At 36.1% G+C, this 19,202-nt stretch overlaps 1 protein-coding gene and 1 long non-coding RNA gene across 6 annotated transcripts in view; one reads left to right on the plus strand and one right to left on the minus strand.

The window, feature by feature from the left end:
- LOC117329196 (zinc finger MIZ domain-containing protein 1-like) overlaps nt 1-19,202 on the plus strand; it is a 194,840-nt gene that overhangs the window by 131,543 nt on the left and 44,095 nt on the right. The window contains exon 1 of one of the 5 annotated variants that reach the window (XM_033887033.1): nt 8,109-8,302. The exons of 3 other annotated variants lie outside the window; for them this stretch is intronic. The gene's annotated coding sequence lies outside the window, so the exon portion shown is untranslated. Of the gene's footprint in view, nt 1-8,108; nt 8,303-15,517; nt 15,604-19,202 lie in introns of those variants that run through there. One more of the 5 variants, XM_033887050.1, reaches the window with a different exon arrangement.
- On the minus strand, nt 183-8,042 carry LOC117329237. Its single transcript, XR_004533139.1, has 3 exons — nt 7,959-8,042; nt 5,751-5,896; nt 183-1,358 (listed from the first exon to the last, which is right to left on the minus strand). It is a non-coding gene; the product is annotated as an uncharacterized LOC117329237 (long non-coding RNA).

A 19,202-nucleotide genomic window follows, 5' to 3' on the forward strand; every position in this document is an offset into this window, starting at 1 on the left:
ACACTTTACTGAAATCTGCCGACAAAATTATATAAACTGTCTGCTAACTTCCAATCTTCAATCAAATAATTTTTTAGATATACATTTGTAGTGTATCATCAAAAGTAAGATAGGAGACCATATAAAACCGTCACCAATTGGACAAAATAATTCCATTTCTACAAGACAAGTGACATGGGCCTTTGACCTTTCTTTGACCTTTAACCTGTATCCCTTCTCCTGGTCATGATCTCAGGCCAGTGGTGATTGACAGTTCCAGGGTCGTCAAATGATTGACGTGAGTGTATAACCTTACCCGTACATACATTCTCTGTATTGGCATGCACTGCCTTATTTACAGTTTGAATATCACCAGATACGTGTATAGGAATTGATCAATTAGCCATTCCTAAATACGGCAAATGCCTATATACGGTATTGATCATTTTCTCTTGTCCCTCCTTTGTTTTGCACCTCCTCACACTGTAATTGTGTGATATTAGCTGCCCTACGTGCACAAATTATCTGATCAATACATGCTCAAGTTGCTCTGGCTCTGTAACATTGGTTTATTGTCTTTTATGGTCCTTATCCTTAAAAACCCCATCATTGTCATAATCAGCGAAGTGTTTGGTCGGCACTTCCGCCCAGCTTCCAATCCTCATTACCATGGCCCGACAGACAAACACTGCCACCACCAACCCTGCCCTGCTGTAATTTCATTTGATGTAGTTATATCAGAAGCCAATTCATAAATATTTGATTCCGAACTTAATACCATGTTCAATGTATCCCTCTTCTGCTGTAGCATGGGAGAGTTGTCTGCCCATCATTAACACTAGTCATCATGGAATTTAAAATCTTGATCATGTATCAGTGAAAGAGATACCTTTTTTAACCCTATTATTGTGTTTGTGTTGTGGGTGATTTATGCTGTTTTGTGCACTCAGTGGTGTACAATACTCATGTGCATAAGATTCAATTAATTTTGTCGGAATCCCTGTTAGTTAGCCACAGTGGATAGCCTGCATGCTAGTCTTACTGGCAGACTGACAGGCAAAGAACCTATTGAGCTCATTTGATTTCAGAGAAGCCTATGATTAGGGACCAACAACAACGATTTTGTAGCATTTTGTTCAGAACTATTAATATTTCATTAGCTTGTATATTGATTGGGAATAAAGCGTTTCAGTGCTGGTAGCATAGGACCTGGTGTTTGGACGACTACTGGTAACGTCATTGCCTGCAGTGATAGCTGCCACTGGGAGTGCTGTCTGATTACCAATATCATCTCTGCTCCGCCTAATCTGCTGTGTCACTACTTGCATTTCACGCCTCATCAAAATAAGCTCCTCCAGCAATGAGTTGTCTCCCATTTCCTATAGAATTTAAAATTCTAAATATAATTAAATGTTATTAATTTCCTTTCATTCTTTTAACTTCGACAGAACAATGGTATGTTGATTAATAACTAATTGTAACAAGCTAATCTCAGAACAAGATATCTGACAATCAAATTGATACAATGCCAACCCTAAGGTGAGCATTATAAACCGAGTTGTGATCAGAGAGATCTTTATAAGTAGTTGTCAACATCAGGTCAGACTACATGAATGTTAAAATAGAAAACAACTGTACTTATAACAAACATTTCTCTGTCACTGCATGGTCAGTTATTATGTATTAATAAGTGTGGATGGTGTGGTCCATTTGTCCTACAACTTAAAAACAATACATACATATACAGCTATTGTATTATTCATGATGAGCTATATCATGTGTGACGACTCTGGACTAGTTTTACCTGTAACCTATTAGCACAGTGCTTGTTTGAGTGCTGACCTTTGTTAGGAGATTATCCCCTACCTGTTATCTTATGCACTGGGGTCTACAGAGGAGCCAGGTATCACCCTGTGAGGCCAAACTCCCCTCCCACAGGGCACCCCCTGTACACCACCATACAAAAAAGGATCCTGAGTCTATTATCATACATACACTCACATACGTACAGGAGGTTTATCTAAGTTATTGTAACTCATATAGGACAAAACTAATTACAGAAGTATCAGTCATGATGTAATGCACGGAAAAAAAATTGAAAAAAATGACTAAACAAGTTAAATAACTGCCAGTAAATAAGACCTGGGAGATCTGTGCTGGTACAGTATATTTCAGATTTATCAGGACAGCGCTAGCACCATACATTTCTTTAGAATTTGTCATATGTGCGCTTTTATGTAATTGTCGTAAAAAAATAGCCAGGAGACCTTACAGGGCATAACCCTCAATATTTATTACTACAAGCCTTCAAACATTGCGACACCTTTATATATATATCATATGTATTGCCATTCTAGGCCAGACTTAATCAAAATATTTAGTCAGTGTCTGGTATAAAGTACATCATGAATTTCAATTACTCCTATAATAACTTTTTCATTCAATGCACCAGTGACCTTGATCATAATTAACATCCCAGTTCTAGGGAAATCTTCATTTATAAGTGTCATACACAGTTTGACATAAGAAATGAGGGCAAATGTATTTTGCTACATATTGACATAAGAATTAGCATACTTCTCTGTAGTTTGATATGGTTTGACATAAAAATGTGAATCAGACAATTACCTTACTCTCGATATAGTTTGACATTAGAAAAATGTGAATCATGCTATTTCCTTACTCAATACTACGTAGTTTAACATACAATGTATTCCCTAACTCTCTACATAGTTTGACATTAGAAAAATGTGAATCATGCTATTTCCTTACACAATAATAGGTAGTTAACATATTGGTATTTCCTTACTCTCTATATACCGGTAGGTTGACATCAGAAATGTCATATTACTCTATCACTTTATCAACGACATCAAGCTATGACCCACAAACAAGACCACACCTAGGAAGGATGTTCAGAAGGATATCTGACACAGGTAAACCACAAACCTGTGGATATGTATCTATAGCTATAACAGGATACACAAACATTTACACAACTGGGTTGGCTGGATATGGTTATGACACAGTCCAACTTTATGCACTAGTTAGCATGTCTGAGGAAGATAAGATGAATGTTTAATGATACTACAACTATACTAACACATGCTCCATTAATTCTAGATTAATAGTTTAACAGGTAAGCAAGAATCATTAAACATAACGTCAAATAGTAAACCATCATATTTCTTTAGTCTATCACTGTCCCTCTACCTCTGTCCCTCTACCACTGTCCCTCTACAGCTGTCCTTCTACCACTGTCCCTCTACCTCTGTCCCTCTACCACTGTCCCTCTATATCTGTCCCTCTACCACTGTCCCTCTACCTCTGTCCATCTACCAATGTCCCTCTATCTCTGTCCCTCTACCAATGTCCCTCTATCTATGTCCTTCTACCACTGTCCCTCTATCTCTGTCCCTCTACCAATGTCCCTCTATCTCTGTCCCTCTACCACTGTCCCTCTACCTCTGTCCCTCTACCAATGTCACTCTATCTCTGTCCCTCTATCACTGTCCCTCTACCAATGTCCCTCTACCGATGTCCCTCTACCGCTGTCCCTCTACCGATATCCCTCTACCGATGTCCTTCTACCTGTCCCTCTATTGCTGTCCCTCTACATCTGTCCCTCTACATCTGTCCCTCTACAGCTGTCCCTCTACAGCTGTCCTTCTCACTGTCCCTCTACCTCTGTCCCTCTACCATTGTCCCTCTACCTCTGTCCCTCTACCACTGTCTCTCATCATGACCCTACAGCTGCCTACTACCATGCCTCTATCAGTGTCCGCCTACAACGTCTAGACGGGCTGACCGCCAGGTAGCAGATGCCACATCGTACTTAGCATCAGGCCGACACGAACGAGCAGCAGGCGACACGAACAGAGCAGCAGGCCGACACGAACAGAGCAGCAGGCCGACACGGACGAGCAGCAGGCCGACAGAACGGAGCAGCAGGCCGACACGAACGAAGCAGCAGGCCGACACGAACAGAGCAGGCGACACGAACGGAGAAGCAGGCCGACACGAACGGAGCAGGCGACACGAACAGAGCAAGGCCGACACGAACAGAGCAGGGCCGACAAGAACGGAGCAGCAGGGCCGACACGAACAGAGACGGCGACACGAACGAGCAGCAGGCCGACACGAACGGAGCAGGCAAGACACGAAACAGAGCAGCAGGCCGACACGAACAGAGCAGCAGCCACACAACGGCAGCAGGCCGACACTAACGACACACACAACTATCATCCGACCTAACGACACATCCACACTAACGACCAGCCGACAACATGATGCATGCAGCCGACACTAACGACATCATCCACACTAACTATCATCATGCCTACACAACAGTACATCAGTTCCGACACTGAACAGAGCATCAGCCACACTAACGATCATCAGGCCTACACAACTATCATCATGTCCACACTAACAATCAGCAGCCGACACGAACAAGCATGCCGACACTAACAAGCAGCAGCCGACACGAACAATGCAGCAGGCCGACACGAACACAGCAGGTCCGACACGAACTAGAGCACAGGTCCGACACTAACGGAGCAGCTCCACACGAACAAGCATCATTCCTGACACGAACATATCATGCATTCCGACACGAACGTTAGCAGTCAGGCCACACGAACAGATCATCATCCACCTGAACAAGCAGCATTCCTACACGAACTGATGCAGCCAACACGTACACCAACAGAGCACATGCCACACAACAGACAGCATGCCTACACAACAGATCATCAGTCCTACACAACAATCATCATCCTACACTAACTGACATCATTGCCACACTGAACATATCATGCATGCCACACAACTGATCATCATTGCCACACTAAATACATCATGTCCTACACAAACATATCATCATTCCTACACTAACATATCATCATTCCTACACTAACATATCATCATTCCTACACTAACTTATCATCATTCCTACACTAACATATCATCATTCCTACACTAACATATCATCATTCCTACACTAACATATCATCATTCCTACACTAACATATCATCATTCCTACACTAACATATCATTCCTACACTTACTTATCATTCCTACACTAACTTATCATCATTCCTACACTAACTTATCATCATTCCTACACTAACATATCATCATTCCTACACTAACATATCATCATTCCTACACTAACATATCATCATTCCTACACTAACTTATCATCACTCTAAGGGTCAGACATGAAAAGCCCAGACCAGACTACCACTGCCCTTTAGAGTGTAATAGGGGCTTGGGGGACGATGGGCTGAGGTTTATGGAAGAAAAGTCCCTTCTAGCCTTAGCCATTTAACATAATGATATACCATAGAGTAAAACTAATGAGCACTTGAGTGGTTATGAATGCTGATCAGTGATTGATATACAAGACCTACCAGTAATTGCAGATAAATGTCATTTTGCATTAAAACATGCAGGTAGATGGAGTGTGTATGGTGCATGATTCTATGTAAAGATAGGCTTATACAAGAACATTTAATCAACTCCTTTACTTAATATACCCGACTGTTCACATTTTTTTTAAACGAGCATTTGTGGATGTACAGTAAGTACACTATACCTGTCACAGGTAAATACAGATATCAATATAAGGAAGGATCTATTTTTTATCTTTAACTGTTGTTGTATGTTCCATCCTTGTTAGGTCTGGATGGTATGTGTTTGTAGTGTGTTTTCTTTATTTATCTTTGTCAAGTAAACAAATATTGGGGTAATAGTTTATCCACCTCACCGATTGTTGGCTACAGAGTCTGGGTGGTGGGGGGCTCCACCAGGATTTGGCACCAAGACTAATGAACTCGTCACTTCACGCCAACGAGCTGTATGGTAATGCCATCCAGCCTCCCCACCAAACATTTGGCAGGTATGAAGAAAGACCTAAAACGAAAGAAAGATGGTGTCAAATATCCAAATTCCGTGGTGCTGTGTACAGAAAACAAACTAATTATAATAGTGAGCTGTTGTCAATTTGTTTCATTTGTTTTGCATATAAACACAATTTCTATTTATAGCTGTAACTTCTTACAATTATCAATTTATCCAATTCAATTCAGAATGGATCTGAATCTTAACAATGTTCCCTTAAGTTCAAACAAATGTCTAAATATTATTCAGAACAAATTTTAAGCACAGGACCTCTTCTGTTATGTTTGGAAAAAATCCTTCAATCTTATATAAATCACTACATGAATAAAACTTCTATTAAAGTCTTCAAAGATTGTTAATCATATATTCTCACTATAATACCAGTTAATAATTTTCTATAAACTTAGCTGTGAGTCATAATCAAAATGACTTGTAATATTGGCAAACAAAAACAACACGTTATCCTCAGTGGATACTCCCGGAAGAAATACATATTTTTGTGAGACAATCAATACACCCAGCTGATAAAGTCAGAATGGTACATCATCCACAAATCTACACCACTTCCCTAGCTTCCATTAAATTAATTATAACCATGAACAAACTATGTCTACACATTACAATTCTGCTTCTAGGACAGTGCTGTTTCCCCTGGGAGCTGCGTCCTCTCCCCGATTGGTCCCTCATAGGTGGCATTTTAAATACCAAGGAGTAATCACATTATATACAGGATGTATTGAATTTGTGTTTAATCTCTGGGGAAATTCAGTAATACTCTATTTTCTCTCAGATATTGTGATCATTTCTTCTGTCAATCAATATTACAGCAAAGATTAAAGTGACAGTATCTGCAGCATCAGCCGCATGCCTATACATTGTCATGTTTCCTCGTCAATTTATGATTTTATTGTGAATAGGTTTTACTTGAATATGTTATGTATTACGTTGTAATAGAAATATAAGATGTCCCCACTGAATTTAGGGAACATTCTGAAATAGACTTCTGTTTTACAAATTAACCTTGAAAATTTTGACAAAAATGTATTGTGAATCAAATCTACTGTACATTAAAAGTGCAACTTCATGTAATGGCATTTAATCATTTAACAAAACTTAATATCATATTACTTGAATAAGACTACCGTTTTATTAGAAATATTAAGGAATTTTGTATTCATATATTAATCCTGGATATAAATGATACCTTGACTTTTTATTAGAAAGATTTGTGTCAAGTTTCAATCACATTTCTAACAGGTACCATCAGCAATTCATTTTCCTGTGCGACACTATATACGAGTACTAAATCCATACAAAATTGTTGAGAGAATATAAACCATATATTATAACCAATGCCTTTACTATATCCATAGGACTGTGCTGTGCAAGACCTTAATCCAGTTTCAAATGATTTAGTCTAAATATCATTCACACCAAGCAGTATCTTGAAGCGGATATAGTCAGAATCATTTGAACTCTAAATTATGTAAATCTCAATATTATGACATTATTTGCAATCCTTAACTAATAACCTTTAAAAACAAGGGAATTTTTTTGTCCAAGTGTACCTTCTTTTTTTTTTACTTTAAGATGATTTTTTTTTTATTTTATTTTTACTTAAGAGATGTGTGTTGTTGTTTTTTCTTCTTATTTTTACTGTAAGATGTATGGTTTTTTTTATAAGAAGTAAATATGACATGTCTGGGTTTTTTGGGGTTTTTGGGGTTTTATTATTGTTAATACATACCTCAATATTGGTCTCTGAAAGTATGTTTACTTTCTGAGGAAACCAATATGGAATAGTGTTTGTCCCAATTACCTCAGTAAAGTTTTACTATTGTACATCATCTATGTATATCTTGTTTAAACCAATAGCCTATATATCTTCTGTATCCCTGGGCTGTTAATTGAAATATAATAAGTCAGTGCTGCGTTTGTATTTACATGTGTATCTAATGCGACCTGTTTACGTCGACACGATATACGTGTAAGATATCTTATCCCTCTGTTATTTGACGCTCATCTTCTGCAGAATTACAATGCTAGTTAAATGATAAAGTAAGCATGTGCTAACACAGCTGAGTCGATGGACTATCACTGCTAACTGCCTGTCAAGCCCGACGCTCTCCAGTCACGTTGCAACGAGCACCTGTTTTAGTCTTGATCACCAGAACGCTTACACTGTAAGTTATCCATAATCAGGGCCTAGATTATGAATATTCATCGTAGAGCGGCCCATACCATTGTGTAGAGTGCTTTGTACTCCATTGAACAGTGAAGTGCATAGTGTTTATCTTTTCAAAGATTTACTTTCATCAAATTTGTATGAGGGAAAACAGGAACAGATAAGACAAGACAGGCCAGCAATAACGCCATGACCCGTCTGACTGCAGTTAGAACAATGGCAGGACGTCTGGGGTAAGCATTGTGATTTCCGAGCTCCCAGTTGTAACAAAGTTCCAACACCTTACAACTCACAACCGTCTACCTTTTGTTAGTCTCCGAGACGGGCCACAAGATGTAACAGTGGTGGCCTGTCTTTCTGATGTCGATATTAGATGTTCTTTAATGGTTTATCACTTTATATATAATAATATGTATTTATGGCTGATCTGAATGCACTAGAATCAAAATATTACTTTATGGAAAATATTGAACTTGTTACTATTTTTAGACATCACGCGCAGCGATGTAAACAAAACCACGTTGTTGCTCTTGGTCTCGTGCAACGTTGAAAGGTATTACGTATTTGTAAATTTCTATGAATGAAGAGCGGAGCACTGTATATAATTGTATGTACATAATATATACACTATGTGATCTATTGTAGTATTACATACAGAATCAGTCACTACACTTGTATAACATTCACCTGAACAAGATCAGGTGTAAACATAGTGCCACAGGCATGAACATCAATTTGACGACTTACAAAATAGGGTTACAAGCAATTGTATAGGCCAATAATTGAAATATACACAAGTCAGATAGATTAATTCATTGCTTACGCTTAGGAAGGAACTCAGCTACGTCAATCTGTAGTAATGCTTTTAGGAAGGGCTAGGTTGTTTACCAGTGGTGAGACGCTGAGTTGTTGAGAGACCTATTGATCTTGGGGATACAGCATTTTATAGTAAAGTGCTCAACTGGCTGTGAATTGTTTTATTTTGAAGGACTGGTGATCATGTCTGGAATTGCCAATTCTATCATCATGAGACAAAATAGTGGGAATGGGGTAGGGGACACTATGGTCCTGTATCACTTTGACTGTAACTAGAGCAGGGATGAAATATGATGTCCGATATTAATGTAATTTGATATCTGAATCATGATTAATATTATGAACAAGTTTAAATTAGGTACAATGATGTTAATTAATCAATGTAGTAATGTCCTCTCCCCTATCATCACACTGTAATTTATCCCATTCTCAAGAGTATTTAAAACATTCGTAATGACAGAATGATGTCCTTACTCTACTAAGAAACTCCTAGCATACAAGTTGATTTATGATTTACAACTATATTCACTAATTTACCAGGTCAATAGCCCCAATGCACAGATTTTTCCAATATCTATGATCTCCCTAGGCCCCTTTCCAAAACATTGTTACAGTGTTATGGTTATTATCATATAGACAATATAATTGACGCTATGATAATTATTCATTTGACAAACAGTTTTATGATAAGGATAATAAATTTGTTGGTATTATTAAGATTATACTAGAGGGCACCAATTTTGATCTGAATACACAGGTACAGTGAATCCTGTCTAAACTGAACATTAAATACAAAAGCATATACCGGATAATTCAAACTCAAAATCAATTAAACAAGAGAAAGATATAAACAAAAATATAGATTTACATGGAGACCAGAAGAGTACGGGTAAGTGTTGTCTGCTTCAGCAATGCCACATAATACAATTCTACTTTGGTAGGTCAAATCTTGGTTTGGCACAATCTCTAATGATAGTTAGGATGGTGAGAATCGAATAAAGAGATTTCAAAAACGTCAAACTTCATATCACTCGAAGAAATATAATATTTCCTATTGTCTTCATTAATCTTTATCTCTCAAAATTTTGCATTGTTTATTTCTCCGTCAGTAGACATCATTTGTCACAGATATCATGAAAATGAGAACAAGCACTTGATATTGAATGAACTGGAATATGTATAAACACTGTAGGTAGGGGATGCAGGGATGTTGCTATCAAGAAATGGAAAATTAAGTATTTGGACATTTAAATTGGCGTGTTAATCATACAGCTTCGTTGGAATCTGTCCCTGTTGGTTATATTTTGCAAGTAAAGTTTGAGGTAAGTAGGTGATGTGAAGAGTCTGTAGTGTCCTTGATTTTGAGGTATACAGGGTACATCTGATTGAAATGGTCATGAAAGCTTTTGTTATTTAAAGGTAATTTACACATCATCAATATACTTATAGGTGAAATTGAAGGCCTTACAAGGTCTCTCTCACCTGTTCTGATAAGCTCTTCAATATAATCAGCTTCGTATGAAAACAAAAATGTCTGACTACAACAAGGTATAGTATGATCCCATGAGTATACCATTACTCTGTTGGAAGAACGGTCACCAAACTCAACAAGGATGTGTCAATCAGATATTCAATAATTCTCACGATATCATCTTTGGTGTATATTCTATGGGCAATAGTCATATGTTTTACAAAATATGCTACAGTATAGTCATTACAACTTGGGGAACAAAGGCGTTCTCTAAGTTTGGAATGGGGAATGATAGTGTAAAGAGTGGAAAAGCAAAAGGGAATGTTCAAAAGTAATCTAAAGATCCTTGGGAGTTTTTCAAAATCTACATTCTGTTAATTGTACTTTTTGGAGTAAAGAGTATCCCAATAAGACTGCAGCCCTGGCTTGATTGTACTAGGAATGGTAGTAAGACAGATACAGTTGAACAACTACTCAAGCCAGTTGTTTATAAGGATTCTATGAAGATTAGGAATCCAATATAAATGAGGTAGATCTGCATCCTCTAACTATCAGGGAAGATTTCAATACTGAAGGCCTGAACACTGATTTTGATCTGAATATAATATAGGTACATTGAATCGTATCACTTGGAGCTACAGTGGACACTGTCTAAACCAACCATCACTTTGAACTACAGTGGACACTGTCTAAACTAGAGGTCACTGGCATGGGGACACTGATTTTGAACTGAACATAGAGGTTAAAATCGTTTGTTGGTCCCTGTTTAAACTGAACATTATCGAGAATAGACGAGATGTCAGATTAAACAGGTTTGCACAGAATACAGTATAAAAGTTACAGATATGTTGACATCTTAACTTGACTGTATACTGATCCTGTATAAAAAGGAAATCTTTTTAATGTACTAGAACCTATATACACTATCTTTTTAATGTACTAGAACCTATATACACTACAAGTGTGACAATGCCTTGGGGTCTGTGTCCTTATAGTGTCGAAAACCTGATATGTCAATAGAGCAGGATGTTAGATCAGGTCAACTATAGGATTAACAAATTTAATCACTGTGTAAGGTTTGTATTGGAACAAGCCCTAAAAACCTGATAAACACTGTAGACTGTCTGTGGGGTGTATGGTATGTCATCATGTACAGATTAAAAATAAAACTAACACATATTTATATAGATTAAACAAGAAGAAAATATCATAATTGCATAAAGGGTTTTTTTTACTGTATTTTCCCCTATAGATGGATATATGTTTCTATAGCCAATATCATGAATAAGGCCAGATATCAAAAATCAAACAACGTTACATGACTAAGTCACAACTGTAGTTTACTAGTAGGTAAATATTTTTCATATTTTAATGCATACTTTGGTGCATGCTTTCATCATTATAAAAGTGACTAATAAATAAACAATATCCCTGTTTTCACTGAGTAATAAATAATTGATTGACTTTTGGATTATGAAACAATCAGTAAATGTATAGAACGTCTCCTATTATGTATAGCAGTGGCTCCCATCAGATCTAACTGACCAAAAGAAGATGACCACAAATGCCAACAAAATGACTTATGTCTTTAGTTACCTCTGACCTCTGACCTCTGTGTAGTCAGCTTTGGACTTCACGGCCAGGACATTAAACATGCCCTGGTCAGTTTGTAGGTCAACTTGACCCCAAAAATGGCTAGTAAGATGCCCCAGGGGAGTAGACGTAAAGCCAACACTGGTCAGTGTGGATACACCAGATAAACATTTCCTCTCATCTGTGTCGCAGGTCTCGGATAAATCAGCTGTTTGTAGATAAATCAATAGGGTCCTCTGTCCTGATATCCTCACCAATATGTCTGATAGTTGAGTGAGATGACACTAGTGGATTTTCTCCACCAATGTGGCCTTCAGGAATGGATTCTTGTATATCATAGTCTGTTTTGTCACAGGAGACCTCGTGATCAATATACACCCATCTTTATTTGTCCAGCAAAGTGTCTTTACTGATTTTTGGTAGATCTGAAGGAAAACTAACTACCGTAGTTCCAATAAAGTTAATTAAGTAACATTATAATGAGATGTATTGTTCATCTGGACCGATCGTTTAAACTGTTGTAAAGTAGCTGTAGGTGATAAGGTAGAGTTTGGATTGTACAATTACAAGTATTTTTAATTCTCAAAGCAATTTCATTTAATCTATTGTCTAATATATTAAAGGAACTTCACCTAATGTCAAAAGCCTCGATCAATGGTCATCATCTGTCAGTGTTAACATGTAACTGTTAATGGCCCAGATCTGTCCTAAAGTAGGGTATCTGACTTGTACATTACCTTCAAGGTCAAGGTCACATTAATTAAGACCAGACCTGGCAGAGATTCATCACAAAGTGGCTCATAAGTGTTTTTAAACCCTCCATCTCTTCTAATTGAATTAAAAAAATGAACATTGGATAGTCACTGATTTTTGGACCTAGGATATTATTATGTACTGGTTAAATGAAACAGTATTTTCTAAGGAATGTTGTTTATAAACCATTCATGTTGAATGGCATGGTATATTTTAATGGCATTGCTTTAGTAAATGTATATGTATGAGACATGGCATAAGTCAAAGGTGTATTATAACCAGTAGTAGAATCATCCATATGGCATTCCACTGCGAGGTCAACATAGGTCAGCTGTGTTTGACCATATAAACCCATCATATCAGGTAATCTATCTCACTAAGATGTACATGAAAATCAAGATGTATGAAGATAACAAAATGTATGTCATCAGGGTGTGTATAGATAATAAGATGTATGTAAACAACCGTCACAATGTATGTAAATAACAAGATTATGTAAACAACCATCACAATGTATGTAAATAACAAGATTATGTAAACAACCATCACAATGTATGTAAACAACAAGATTATATAAACAACCGTCACAATGTATGTAAACAACAAGATTATGTAAACAACCATCACAATGTATGTAAACAACAAGATTATATAAATAACCATCACAATGTATGTAAACAACAAGATTATATAAACAACAATCACAATGTATGTAAACAACAAGATTATGTACACAACCGTCAAAATGTTTGTAAACAACAAGATTATGTAAACAACCATCACAATGTATGTAAACAACAAGATTATATAAACAACCATCACAATGTATGTAAACAACAATATTATATAAACGACCATCACAATGCATGTAAACAACAAGATTATATAAACAACCATCACAATGTATGTAAACAACAAGATTATGTAAACATCAGGGTATATATAGATAAGTTGTATGTGAACAACCATCACAATGTATGTAAAAACCCATCGTAAACAAAACTCAGGATGTAATATGTAAATTTAAAGATGACTTTGTAAACAAGCAACAAGAAGTATGTATACATAAATAAACAACAAGATGTACTTATACATAACATCAGATCATTTGTATGTGTAAAAATTAAAAATCAAGCAATGTACATAAACAATAAGATGCTTATTAACATAAATATGTAAATATCACCATATATATACATTGCTCCCATTAAAATTTGTGTAGCGAAATTAACAATCTACATAATGTTGATTACTTTGAAGAACTTGTACATCCTAATTTTGGAGAATTTGTTTATCCTCTTTTTGAAGAACTTGTATATCCTAATTTTGGAAGATTTGTATATCCTAATTTTGGAGAACTTGTATATCCTAATTTTGGAGAACTTGTATATCCTAATTTTGGAGAACTTGTATATCCTAATTAGCCCAATTTTGGAGAACTTCCTCCTAATATTGTAGTACACAATGTCATCAGGAATCTGCACGGTAAACAATGAACAGGGAATGGCATGTAAATTGGAAAAATATATCACTACACACTATTACTAACACTGCTGGTGTTATTGATAATTTAGTATATGATCGCTGAATACTTAATACTATAATAACTATACACAGATTAACATATATCTTTGTGGTGTTGATGGCGTATAATTATATATATAAATTGGACTCCCTGTCCTCCTCCATCATAGGATCGTGTTGTAGGAAAGGACTAATATAGGCTGAGCCTGTTGTCCAATCCCTTTTGCCAACACCAATTCTGTACGATATTCAATGTAAATTTATACTTGTTGTGTTGACAATAAAATATTTTGAAATGAAATCGTGTCTGAGGACCCCAAACAAACAAATTATTATTGATGCATTGTTTTACAGCTTTTTAATGTTATATTTGTTCTGTTTTTTTCAACTGAATTTTTTTAATCTTAATAACTTTAAATGTCATATTTTTGAAAATGTTTTAGCTGTAAGAAAGTTCTTGCTTTAGGGCAATACAATCAGAAAGTTTCAAGGTCATGGAATTATCTTAAGGTTGATTTTAAAATGTTCACTAAAATTACATGTAAATTGTTGTTTTCAATCATGTTATAGGTTTTTTATGACTATTTGAATTTTAGATTCAAGTTTGATAAATGTAATGGAATTGACTTATTACATCAATGATACAGGTTTCCATGCTTGAGTTTATATGAATACTAGTTTGTCCTTGGCTGGAAATCAGAGCAGATTGTTTTTTTATAATATAAATTAAGAGCTGAAATTGACTGTCAAAATGTAGGCATGGTTTGGTACTCATTCTTTAATAGTTAAAAGTGATTGTTTGTCCATGCATACATATATTATGAGGAATGCATTTTAAATGTGTTATATATCTGTGATCTGCAAAATATCTTAAATGTAAATGATCCTGGGGAATAAACACTTTGCCAGTTGACTTGTTAGTCTAGATTAGCGACTTTGTTACTATAAACGTGTGTATATATTTACCATTTACACAATCTGTGTATGGATTGGGACACTATTATAGATGTGTACTATTTTCAGTCAGTCATGTAATAGGTGCTTTGTGGTTTACCTGTCTGATCACCTGATCAGTGGGACATAGGTATTACAATGCCTCTCCCACCAAATAGCGCCTGATTGATCACCCTCCATATAGGTAGTGTATAACCCTGATTGACCTCGAGCTCCTACCAATGTCTTACCTGTAGTCACTCGTACACTGTATCTACAGGTAAGTTATTTATAGATATACCTGTATGTACTATCAGTGTTACAAGTCCTCTACATGACTAGTCCATCCCTTAGAATATCAGCCCACTGTCAATATAAAATTGGTGGTGAAGACATTTGTATCATGTCCACAAGTCAACCAACACTCATCCATCCTAACTACATGTATGTATGTAAATATCTTTATATAACTAAACTGTATCATTATCATTACTATGTCAGAGTTATCAGACATTACTGATCAATGGCATCCTAACTCCTTGATTATTACAGGATCAAACTATTTACCTGATAAAAATGATGAAATATATACATGTTTAAAGAGGAATAAGATTTACTGTACATGTCATAACTGTTAAGTATGTGGTTAGTAACCTGGATTTGTAAGGTTATTTGTTTGTTCCATTGACCACCTCTGTCTTTAATCTCTGTACTTCCCCTTTCCTCTACGTCCCAAATACATAACACACCATACAATACACACACTGCATAATTTCAAAGAACATGATAAAATCTAATCAATAGAAATGTTAATTACATAAAAAAAATCAAAGATGATCAACTAAACATGAAAACCAATGTATAAAGATTCATGTATGAAATAAATACAAACATTGTCTACCTTACAAAGAAATCATCACTGGCAGAATTGGTTAAGGTCACTGACCTTGTTGTTTTGTCCTATTTATAACCTGAATAGATTGTTATCCTCTTAAAAAGATGAAAAAAATATCAATCACGAGCTGTGAATCTCAATGGACTCACACACACCTCCCACCCCACCCCACCCCTACACCTACCCCCACCCCTACACCAACCCCCACCCCAAAGTCTACTATGTCACCTAGCTGATAGACATTACAAATAACCTGGTGTTTCCTAGGCCAGTTTTACTATTAATTCAGGATAAGATTTGATTCTCTAGTAATAAAGATTCCCTGTTTATGTCACCTGCTCAACATGTGTATTTCCTCCCACTATAGGACCCCTTACGCACATCAATTGCGGCCAACAAGATTGTTGTGAAATTAAGTTTATATTTTGCAAAATTGCAGAAGCTGTTATGGCTTTATACAGCTGTGGGTACCGACATGTTTAATAGGGAGATCAACACAGTATAGATATCTAGTTATCAACGGGTGGTAAATGTCTGTGTGATCATTGTACACAATATCAAATCTACAGAATGAGGTATCAATACATTGTTAGCATCACTGTGATTCAGCAGGTGATATGTAGTGGGTGTGAGGAATTGTTTTATGATTAACAGTTGGATTTGTGTTAGTTTGGAGGGGTCAGTCTACTAGTTTGGAGGGGTCAGTCTACTTAGGTATGTCTTCTGTCTGGTGGAGGAAGCCCTGACTCTACAATAAATATATCATAGCCATATATCAGCTGGACATTGGTCATCCCTGGTGACAATGATCAGGCATTGCACAGCTAAGTTATTCTATTATTGTCATTAATAGACAGCCATGGTACTTAACACTTGTGGAATCCATATCTCCCTGGCCCCACACTGTGTAGCTCTACTCCTACTGTCGACTCAGTTCCACATTCTTGAGTCTTAAATAAGAATTGGACATATAATCATATGTATAGGAAGTAGAGCTTGTAGTTCTGACTAACAGACTCTTTAAAACAAGTTCTGAATAACCAATGTAAGAGGCTAAGGGTCATTGTCGGCCATATGCTTGGATGTTCAAATTAATGACCTTGACCTAGTGTAGATAAGACAGAATTTGACAGTCTTACCAACTCTGTACCCTGTAGCTTATAGGAGACAGAATTTGACATTCTGCCTTCTGAACATGTTCTTATTATTCATAACACATAGTAATTGCTACAACAAAACAACTTAAGTGGTTTGTTGTAAATGGAGACTAGGAAGAGAATGATCAAAGTACAGAAAAGCCTTTTCTTATAGCTGTGATGGCAGACATACTGTAATGGGGAGTAGTGTTACAATACATCTAATTCAATACTGATTACTTAATTGTTAAACTTTGATCAAAATTATCTTCCTTAAAGAAAAATGTTTACTACATGCAGACAAATGTTGCGAAAGACAAACCCTCAATTTAAAATGTTGGTACGGTAGTGTATTAATCATAACTACTTTAATGAAATTCTATTTATATATTTCTGACAAAACATTTCTTTGAAGCGTTACATATTACAGAGTAGTGTTTAGATTCGTAAAGTCTGTCTACATCTATTCCAAGTAACTCATAACTTATCTTCTATATTTACTTTAAAGAGTTCCTTCCAATAAAACACTTCCTCATGGTTTTTGGTTGAGTGGATCGTGTCTGTTTAACATTTTAACTTGTGATAATCCTTGAGGCAGTATTTTTATCTACAAAAGGTATTGACTTCCCAAATATATAAAATGTTGATTCAGCAGTTTGTTATTATTTGGGTTAATTAGAGTAGTAGGGTAGATAAGTGTTTAACTGTCACACAGCACACAGACACATGCTTCAATATGTTTAATATGCACAACTGATGCAGTATAGTGATTGTATTGTGTAATCTAATTATCAACTCTAGTAATAAAATTCTCCCTTGACTATTTGCCAAATATGCTAGGAGAGCTGTGTGTATGCCCTGTTGAGGTGTTCTGTTCCTCATGATCTGTGATACACCACAAAAGCATCAAGACAATCGGTGGTTTTCACATTTTTACATGTCTGTAATACCTCCATGTGGATATGAGAGTTAGCACTGACTGACCTTATACACACCATTGTATACCTCCTTGTCAGACCTTCAGGATAGGGTGGTTGTACATACCTAACATTATTGGGAAAGATGTACTGAGCCGCCTTGGTTAGATATCACTTGTGGCTATGACACCCCTAATGTAGACACCTTTGTTTGTGTGGCTGTCACCCATAATGTCCCCCAATGTGTGATGAAGACATCTTCATTTGTGTGGTTGTGTCACACATAATGTCCCCCAACGTCTGATGAAGACACCTTCATTTGTGTGGTTGTGTCACCCATAATGTCCCCAACATCTGATGAAGACACCTTCATTTGTGTGGTTGTGTCACCCATAATGTCCCCCAACATCTGATGAAGACACCTTCATTTGTGTGGCTGTCACCCATAATGTACCCAGCATCTGATGTAGACACCTTTGCTTGTATGGCTGTGAATGTGGTCTATCATGATTTTGAGTTTTACTTTTTTCTGTATGACATATTCAAATTATTTTCATATTAATAGGTGCTAATATGACACCTGTTTCAGTAAGGTGCAGAGGAAGTGACTAGAGGTTTATTGGTGAACTTCCACAGGCTAAACACCTGCACAGACTATTGGAATGTTAACACTGATATAGTACGGACATAAAGCACATAACACATACTTCATAAGGAATTATTTTTACATTTGTATTAGCAAAATTCTAATCTAAAAATTTAGGTAGAACATTTTTTTTTTTTTTTGATTAATCAAAAGTATAACCTGAAAAGATGATAAAACAAAACAGAAAACTCCAGTATTTAATTAAACAAACTGAAGAAAAATTAAGTACACTGTATTATATTTGTATGAAGTTAAGCTTAGCTAACTTAAAAAAATGAAACAGATGATTTTCCAGAAAATTTTAATAATTGACCAATGTCATATTTGTATTTGTTATTTTCAGAAAAGGAAAATTCACTGAACCCAATTAGTTAAATGTGTGGTTGTTTTCTTTAATAGTGAAAAAGATTACTATACTTCCTGGTTTTCCTTACAAATCCCACTCATCA

This window comes from Pecten maximus, chromosome 1 (assembly GCF_902652985.1).
Source record: "Pecten maximus chromosome 1, xPecMax1.1, whole genome shotgun sequence".
Lineage (NCBI taxonomy): Eukaryota > Metazoa > Mollusca > Bivalvia > Pectinida > Pectinidae > Pecten > Pecten maximus.